Source organism: Lolium rigidum, chromosome 4 (assembly GCF_022539505.1).
Source record: "Lolium rigidum isolate FL_2022 chromosome 4, APGP_CSIRO_Lrig_0.1, whole genome shotgun sequence".
NCBI lineage: Eukaryota > Viridiplantae > Streptophyta > Magnoliopsida > Poales > Poaceae > Lolium > Lolium rigidum.
The window spans coordinates 56855727-56865482 of record NC_061511.1 but is presented as its reverse complement, the minus strand read 5'-3'; positions in this window follow the sequence as shown (position 1 = coordinate 56865482).

The window sequence follows — 9756 nt, the reverse complement described above, 5'->3', positions numbered from 1 at the left end:
CCTAAGTAAACGTGTTACACTAGGTACGCCACGTACGCGTATCCACGTGCATATGATTGATGAACAGGAGTAGAGTAGCTCCCTGAAACAAAATAGGGAGTAGAGTAGCTCGGCCAAGCAAATTAAGGCGTACGTAGCCATGGAGCAAAGCGTGCGCAGGCGACCGAAAGCAATGCCGGCCCAACTATCCTCGTACCGCGCAAGCAAGCAAAACGGAGGCGAAGAAACTGATCTGTCCTACTTCTTTTGTCTCATAAAACATATAGAAGGTTTGTTAAATATCAGACGTATATATATAGCTTCTCTGTTTAAAAATATGTGTTTCAAATTTACCTAGATACGGCCATATCTCTAACTAAAATAAATCTAAATATATATGTACCTAGATAACAGTGAGACACCTACTTTTAAAAGGAAAGGATATTATTTATTGTCTAGATACATTAAAATTTAGACAAATCTCAAACATGTTTGATGAGATAGAGGGAGTACAAGATACCACCATCGTACATGCCCTCCGCCGCGAGATCCTGCATCATCCGCTGCTTCGTTGCCGCCGACGAGGTGGTGCCCACAGACAGGCTCCGTGTCCTCCGCCTCTACCGGGGAGCATCGGGTTGCCTCGACCCCATCGCTGAGGAGGAGGAGGAGGAGAAGGAGGAGCACGACTTCCCTGCTGCTGGCTCGCCCAACGCATACACAAGCAGGCACTGGCGGAGCTATGTGCAAGTCAGAGGGGGCCACTGCCCCACAGGAGACGCACTGGGGACACCGGACACAACGAAAAGCGAGGCGAAGCGACGCGGGCCCGACCCGTCAGCGGCACAATAAACTTTAACCTAACCGTCGCCTACCTCGCGACGAAAGTTATTGGCGCGCAGCGGCGGTGCAGTTTCCACAGAGGCGCAGCGACGCGTCTCGTCGCGTCTAGCTCTGCGTGCCGGCGTTAATGAGCGCCACCGCTCCTCCGCCTCCCTCCGGCCTATAAAAAGGGCCGCCTCTCATCGTCCCTCTCACACACAAACCCTAGCGCCTCTCTCCCCAACCTAGCCGCCACCATCTCAACAAGAGTCGACCCCATGGCTGGGAGAGGCGGAGGCCGAGCTCGCGGTCGTGGTCGTGGTCGTGGTCGCGGCAGAGCTGCACGCTCGCCGTCGCCTGCCACGCCGTCGTCTTCATCATCGGAGATGGACGTGGAGGCGGGCGTGCTGTTCGAGTTCGTCCTCATCCTCAAGGGCGACCCACGCGGCATCAAGAGGCTGCCGGACTCCTTCGCCGAGTACGTCGCCAACGACAACCGCCCGGGCACGATGCATCTGCGGGAGGCTTCGTGCGGCTACTACCGGTGGATCGTCGACGTGATATACGACGCGCGCGACAAGATGTACCTCCACATCGGCTGGGAGAAGTTCGCGCGCCACCACAGCCTCGAAGCCGGCTTCATCCTCCTGTTCTCCTAATTTGGCGACAGGGACATGAGCGTCAAGGTCTTCGACGAGACGCGCTGCCGCCGGGACTACCATCACGACAGCACCGACGAGGAGGACGACTGATGAAGAGTCTTGTTTCTTCACAGCGAATACGTGCACGGAGGTTTCTGTCTGTTCTCCCTCGCAAGAACCAACAGGGGCACCGTCACCAGCTGGATTTTCCAGTTTGGGTGACTGGGTGTGCCCTCGAGTGTTTTTTCTTGGCAGCGAACACAGGAAACCTTCGATGCACGGCCTAGTTAGGTTTAGTTTTTTTGCAATATTTTATATTTGTGTCCACTATGGTTCAAACTATGTATTAGTTTGTGGAACACCATGTTCCAAATTATGTCTTTGTGTAAACCACGTTCCCAATTATGTATTAGTTTGTGGAATATTATTTCTCTTTATTGAAATAAAAATGCAAAAATATATAAAAAAGAGTATTTTAATGTTTGGGGGCGGCGTTTGGGGGACGCGGCTGGGGAGCGACGTCCCCAAACACGGCACGAACGAAACACGTCCCTAAACGCTCAATCCGGTGTGGTTTGGGGGACGGTTTGGGGACGCGACTGGAGATGCTCTTACAAATACTCCCTCCGTCTAATTAAAATTGTTTGAGATTTATCTAAATTCAGAAGTATCTAGACACTAGATAGCATCTCTAGATATATCTAAATGAGTATCTAGACACTAGATAGCATCTCTAGATATATCTAAATGTTTGACAAATCTCAGAGGACGGAGGAGGGAGTACAAAATAATAAAGCAGCAGGTGGTAGGCATTCACAAAGATTAATAGCGTTATCATTTATAAAATCCAACATATGAGGAAATGTAAACCTATAATGATGCATAACTGTCAAACACAAGCTAAAATGAGAATAGACATATCAACAGATATTAAAGAATCGATCGAAGTTACCCTCAAAAATATCTTTCTGATGTTTCCTATGTCCGTTGTTATTCTGTTCAGGTTTACAAAGCACCTATGGATATATTACTGTTAACTTTTGGATATTCATACTTCTCCATAATCTACCCTAGACTGTTATGAGATCATTGGGAACGGCACATAATCTACTCCTCCTTAATCACATTAAGCAAAGACCGCACTGATCTGAATTTGAACTTGTAAGCTTTTGTGAAGAAACAGAAAATATCTACCATTAAACCTCACTAAAATCAGGCCCTCTGTTCTAATACATGTTAGATACAGCCTACCAACAATGCAAACGCTCTGTTAGACTCCATCGTTGAAGGAGAAATCCAAAACGGATCCTTAGCTTTTATCTGTTGTTGCCCTCTATATTGACTTCCAGGTTTTAGGTCCATGTTTGGACCTCCTTATCTCCTTGATGTTTTCTAGTACCTGCAGTTCAGTAAAAGCTCATCTCAGCTCAGTTCGTTCATAATCAAGGTGTCACCCAAACATTTTCTGTCAGCAAATGGTGCAGAAATGAGAATGAATGGTCTCTCCTCAAAATGCCAAGTCAAGAGATGATGCAAGAATTTACTTATGCTTGAAATCATATGAATTATTATGGACACACTAAAAAATATGTCCCAGGTACCAACATCTAAATTTCAACAAACAACGCATATTATCAGTTCGATGTGCATATAAACAGGTTGATAAATTTGGAGTAAGAGAAACAGGGATTCAGAAAGACCGGCAAGAAGTAATCCTTCTCTAGCATAAAAAATAGGGAAGATAATAATCAAGAATGACAGGGGATTATTCCCCACCAATTGTGATATTAACTCGAACAGGGTTTATGCCAAGGTAACAAAGTACTAATGGGTACATTGCAAAATAAAGTTGCGGAGAGAAGTCCAGCAAAAACCAAACAATCCCATGTATTACGAACATCTAATCATAATTCATAATAAAGCTAAACCAAAGTTTTTGTTTATAAAGGAAAGTAGATCAACTGAATTGGAAATGTTTACTCCATGGCCATAAAGGATTGAGCTAAATTTAAGACAATTTGTTTAGCTGCTGCAAACATATAGATGCAATAATAGCAAGAGAAAATGACACTTTGCAAATAACTTGAGCTACAGCAATGCATGTAACTACGCGAACGCACCACTCTGAACCCATATCTGAATACAAAATGATGAAGGAAACAAAACACAAACTATCTGCAGCCACTCGAGACACATATATGCATACTAGCTGGTACAACTATCCTTCTTCTTTGCAATGAAATGAAACGCAATGTCATTGCGTTTTCTCAAAAAAAAACTATCCAAGACACGCCTCTAACAGTGGAACAGATTCGTAGTGTTAATTAGCCGATCATAAAAAATATATACAGAAAGAAACATGTGCTCTAGTTCGGAATAACTATCCCAAATCCAGTTCAAATTGCAGTGTTCCATGGTCACGAAAGGAGAGAAGATAAAAGACACGAACCAGACAGAGCACGAAACATCTAATAATGCAAAGCTAACTTTGAAGCCCTTATTTGAGGAGACACATCACTACAGGAATGGCAGTAGACGCCGAGGGCCAAAGTGTACGCCGACGGCCAAATGTCGGGGCCGTCGGCGTACGACCTCGCCAGGGCACCGCCGAACGTGGACCGTCGGCGTACCCATGCCGTCGGCGTAAATGTGGCTACGCCGAGGGCTGCCCTCAGCGTCTACCTAGCCCTCGGCGTAGCGTCGGCGTCGCCACCCCTCGAGCAGGAGTCGTCAAGGCGCTGTTACGGCGTCAGTCCATACGCCGAGGGCCACCCTCGGCATAGGGCATGCCCCTCTTATGCCGACGGCCACCCTCGGCATATGATTTATTTTTTATTTTTTCCTCTCTTATATTACTTTATATTATGTTTGTATTATTTATTTACTAGTATGAATTATGTAAAAAATGGTTCTATTTTTTAAGAATTGGTAGATGTACATATGGGTCAACCGGAGCCACTAGGCCCAACATTTGCTATCGATGTACATATGGGTAGATGTGCGGGGTCCCCGCCCTACGGTTTCCCTAACCCTAACTCTAACCCTAGCTCTAACCCTAACCCTAACCCTAACTCTAACCCTAACTCTAACCCTAACCCTAACCCTAGGGTTTCCACATACATTGCTAACCCTAACTCTAACCCTAACCCTAACCCTAGGGGTAGATCTGCGGGGTCCCCGCCCTAGGGTTTCCCAAGATACGAATCATCGGAGCGTCAGAATTGTTGGAAAACTTGCATCTGTCCCTAACATATATTTACAAGTGTGATGTAAGGTTTGGCTAACCTTGCATGTACCCGGCGTTGACGATTTCTGCATACATGGGCCAGCACTTGGTAAAATCCAGGATCTGTATGTGGAAACTCCCGCCACGGCTCAAACGGAGCCTATTTTATGGTAAAGTATGCCCAACCTATGGTTTCCATGTACATATGTCCTAAACAAAGCAAAACAAGTAAAAAGTCCATTGGTAAACCCTCGCACGGAGAAAGCTATAGGGGTAGATCTGCGGGGTCCCGCCCTAGGGTTTTCCGAGATACGAGACCATCGGAGCGTCGGAATCGCTGGAAAACTTGTGTGTGTCCACATGGCATGCACAAAAGTGATTTGAGATGGTTTTATATCCAAGGCTACCCCCAAGGTGTGTCCGAAGCTTCTCGGACAGGGGGTTCCTACACTTAGGCGGATTCACGGATGTATAGGGGGGAACTCCCTCGGAGGTGAACCGGAGAGAAACTTGGGATCATATGGGATGATCCTTGTTACCACATGTACCTATGACCTAACCAAGCTAAAATGGAGGCATATGCCCACCAGGGGACCCCCGATGGGATGCAGTCAAAGGGGTAGACCGCGCAGTCAACAGAACTAGGGTTTCGTCAGAAATCGAGCATCGGATGTAGGGAATGGCCCCAAAACTTGTGTGTGTCCACATGAAATGCACAAAAGTGATTTGAGATGGTTTTATATCCAAGGCTACCCCCTGAGTGTGTCCAGCTTTTCGGAAAGGGGTTCCTACGGGTAGGCGATGTCGCATGTATAGGGGGAACTCCCTCGGAGTTGAGCCGGAGAGAAACTTGAGATCATATGGGATGATCCTTGTTTCCACATGTACCTATGACCTAACCAAGCTCAAATGGAGGCATATGCCCACCGGGGGACCCCGATGGGATGCAGTCAAAGGGGTAGACCACGCGGTCAACAGAACTAGGGTTTCGTCGGAAATCGAGCATCGGATGTAGGGAATGGCCCCAAAACTTGTGTGTGTCCACATGGAATGCACAAAAGTGATTTGAGATGGTTTTATATCCAAGGCTACCCCCAGTGTGTCCGGCTTCTCGGACAGGGGGTTCCTACACTTAGGCGTGCTCGCATGTATAGGGGGAACTCCCTCGGAGTTGAACCTGGAGAGAAACTTGAGATCATATGGGATGATCCTTGTTTCCACATGTAACCATGACCTAACCAAGCTCAAATGGAGGCATATGCCCACCGGGGACCCCGATGGGATGCAGATCAAAGGGGTAGACCGCGCGGTCAACATAACTAGGGTTTCGTCAGAAATCGAGCGTCGGATCTAGGGAATGGCCCCAAAACTTGTGTGTGTCCACATGGCATGGCATGCACAAAAGTGATACATTTAAGAACTTAAGACCCACACACGAACCGAAACACTTAAAGAACTACACCCACACACGAGAACCAAAACACTTAAAGAACTACACCCACACGGAACCAAAACACTTAAAGAACTAGACCCACACACAAACCAAAACATTTAAAGAACTACACCCACACACGAACAAAGCACTTAACACCGGGTCGACGCATGACCCGCTAGACACACGGACTCGACACACACACATATTAATCGAAGTCGAAATCTTCATCCTCACCGGGGGTGTCCTCCGAAGCGGTGGTTGTGAGGTTCCACGACCACCGTTCATCATCCTCCCCCATGTCGATGCCTCTCCTTTGGCGTACTCTGCTTCAACCTCGGCCTTCCTCTGCCGCTTTCCCGCCCTCCTCTCTCTCCTGTACGTCTGCTTGTCCTTCCAGAATGCGCGCTCTGCCTCGACGGCTCCAGGATTGTCTCTGCGCCACTGTGCCATGAACTGCTCGTCCGCCTCGGTGGTATCAATCCGCCGCTGGCCAGACCTGTACCGCCGCGCTTCACCCCTGTGGAGCGAAGTAGCGGCTCGCATGAGAGACTCCGAGCTTCCGTCGGAGACCCGACCTCCGGGAAGTTCATTTCGTGGCGCGGCCGGCCAAACCTCCAAGCCGCAACGTCGTATGCGCGGGCAGCAGCCTCCTTCGTGTAGAAGGTGCCGAGCCACACACGCGTACCACCGGCGGTGATTTCAGCTCGCGAAATGTCCCGCAGGCCGCGAGCGAACGCCGATGAAGCCCGTGTTGCTACGGCGACGAGGAGCCATCTCGGCGGCAGCTCAGCTCGAGAGGATTTTGTGGATTCTGTTGGATGAGAGAAGCGATGAAGGGAGAAATGTTGTTGGTGTCGTTAGTGGAGAAGACATGGCTATATATAGGCCGACTAGGGGCTGAAACGGCGGGAAAACTTGGCGGGAGAGAATGGGCGGGAAAGGGTGGGCGGGAAAACTTGGCGGGAGAGAATGAGCGGGAAAGGGTGGGCGGGTAAACTTGGCGGGAAATCATGGCGGGAAAAAAGGGCGGGAGAGAAACAGCGGGAAAGGGTGGGCGGGAAATAAAGGGTTTCGTCAGAAATCGAGCGTCGGATCTAGGGAATGGCCCCAAAACTTGTGTGTGTCCACATGGCATGCACAAAATTGATTTGAGATGGTTTTATATCCAAGGCTACCCCCCCAGGTGTGTCCGGCTTCTCGGACAGGGGGTTCCTACACTTGGGCGGATTCCGCATGTATAGGGGGAACTCCCTCGTACGTGAACCGGAGAGAAACTTGATATCATATGGGATGATTTTTGTTTCCACATGTACCTATGACCTAACCAAGCTCAAATGGAGGCATATGCCCACCGGGGACCCCCGATGGGATGCGATCCAAAGGGGTAGACCGCGCGGTCAACAAAACTAGGGTTTCGTCGAAATCGAGCGTCGGATCTAGGGAATGGCCCCAAAACTTGTGTGTGTCCACATGGAATGCACAAAAGTGATTTGAGATGGTTTTATATCCAAGGCTACCCCCGGTGTGTCCAGGCTTCTCGGACGGGGGTTCCTACACTTAGGCGGATTCTCGCATGTATAGGGGGAACTCCCTCGGAGGTGAACCGGAGAGAAACTTGATATCATATGGGATGATCCTTGTTTCCACATGTACCTATGACCTAACCAAGCTAAAATGGAGGCATATGCCCACCGGGGACCCCGATGGGATGCGATCAAAGGGGTAGACCGCGCGGTCAACAAAACTAGGGTTTCGTCAGAAATCGAGCGTCGGATCTAGGGAATGGCCCCAAAACTTGTGTGTGTCCACATGGCATGCAAAAAATTGATTTGAGATGGTTTTATATCCAAGGCTACCCCCCCAGGTGTGTCCGGCTTCTCGGACAGGGGGTTCCTACACTTGGGCAGATTCTGCATGTATAGGGGGGAACTCCTCGTACGTGAACCGGAGAGAAACTTGATATCATATGGGATGATTTTTGTTTCCACATGTACCTATGACCTAACCAAGCTCAAATGGAGGCATATGCCCACCGGAGACTCCCGATGGGATACGATCAAAGGGGTAGACCGCGCGGTCAACGTGAACTAGGGTTTCGTCGAAATCGAACGTCGGATCTAGGGAATGGCCCCAAAACTTGTGTGTGTCCACATGGCATGCACAAAATTGATTTGAGATGGTTTTATATCCAAGGCTACCCCCGGGTGTGTCCGGCTTCTCGGACGGGGGTTCCTACACTTGGGCAGATTCTGCATGTATAGGGGGGAACTCCCTCGGAGGTGAACCGGAGAGAAACTTGATATCATATGGGATGATCCTTGTTTCCACATGTACCTATGACCTAACCAACCTAAAATGGAGGCATATGCCCACGGGGGACCCCGATGGGATGCAGTCAAAGGGGTAGACCGCGCGGTCAACAAAACTAGGGTTTCGTCAGAAATCGAGCGTCGGATCTAGGGAATGGCCCCAAAACTTGTGTGTGTCCACATGGAATGCACAAAAGTGATTTGAGATGGTTTTATATCCAAGGCTACCCCCGGTGTGTCCGGCTTCTCGGACAGGGGGTTCCTACACTTGGGCGGATTCCGGATGTATAGGGGGAACTCCTCGGAGGTGAGACCGGAGAGAATCTTGGGATCATATGGGATGATCCTTGTTTTCACATGTACCTATGACCTAACCAAGCTCAAATGGAGGCATATGCCCACGGGGGACCCCGATGGGATGCAGTCAAAGGGGTAGACCGCGCGGTCAACAGAACTAGGGTTTCGTCAGAAATAGAGCGTCGGATCTAGGGAATGGCCCCAAAACTTGTGTGTGTCCACATGGCATGCACAAAATTGATTTGAGATGGTTTTATATCCAAGGCTCCCCTCAGGTGTGTCCGGCTTCTCGGACGAGGGTTTCTACACTTAGCGCGATTACGCATGTATAGGGGAACTCCCTCGTACGTGAACCGGAGAGAAACTTGATATCATATGGGATGATCCTTGTTTCCACATGTACCTATGACCTAACCAAGCTAAAATGGAGGCATATGCCCACCGAGGGACCCCGATGGGATGCGATCAAAGGGGTAGACCGCGCGGTCAACAAAACTAGGGTTTCGTCAGAAATCGAGCGTCGGATCTAGGGAATGGCCCCAAAACTTGTGTGTGTCCACATGGAATGCACAAAAGTGATTTGAGATGGTTTTATATCCAAGGCTACCCCCCAGGTGTGTCCGGGCTTCTCGGACGGGGGTTCCTACACTTGGGCGGAGTCCGCATGTATAGGGGGAACTCCCTCGTACGTGAACCGGAGAGAAACTTGATATCATATGGGATGATCCTTGTTTCCACATGTACCTATGACCTAACCAAGCTCAAATGGAGGCAAATGCCCACCGAGGACCCCCGATGGGATGCGATCAAAGGGGTAGACCGCGCGGTCAACGTGAACTAGGGTTTCGTCGAAATCGAGCGTCGGATCTAGGTAATGGCCCCAAAACTTGTGTGTGTCCACATGGCATGCACAAAATTGATTTGAGATGGTTTTATATCCAAGGCTACCCCCGAGTGTGTCCTGGCTTCTCGGACGGGGGTTCCTACACTTGGCCGTATTCGCATGCATAGGGTTTGGACACGGTCGAGCCGGACCCATCTCCCCCG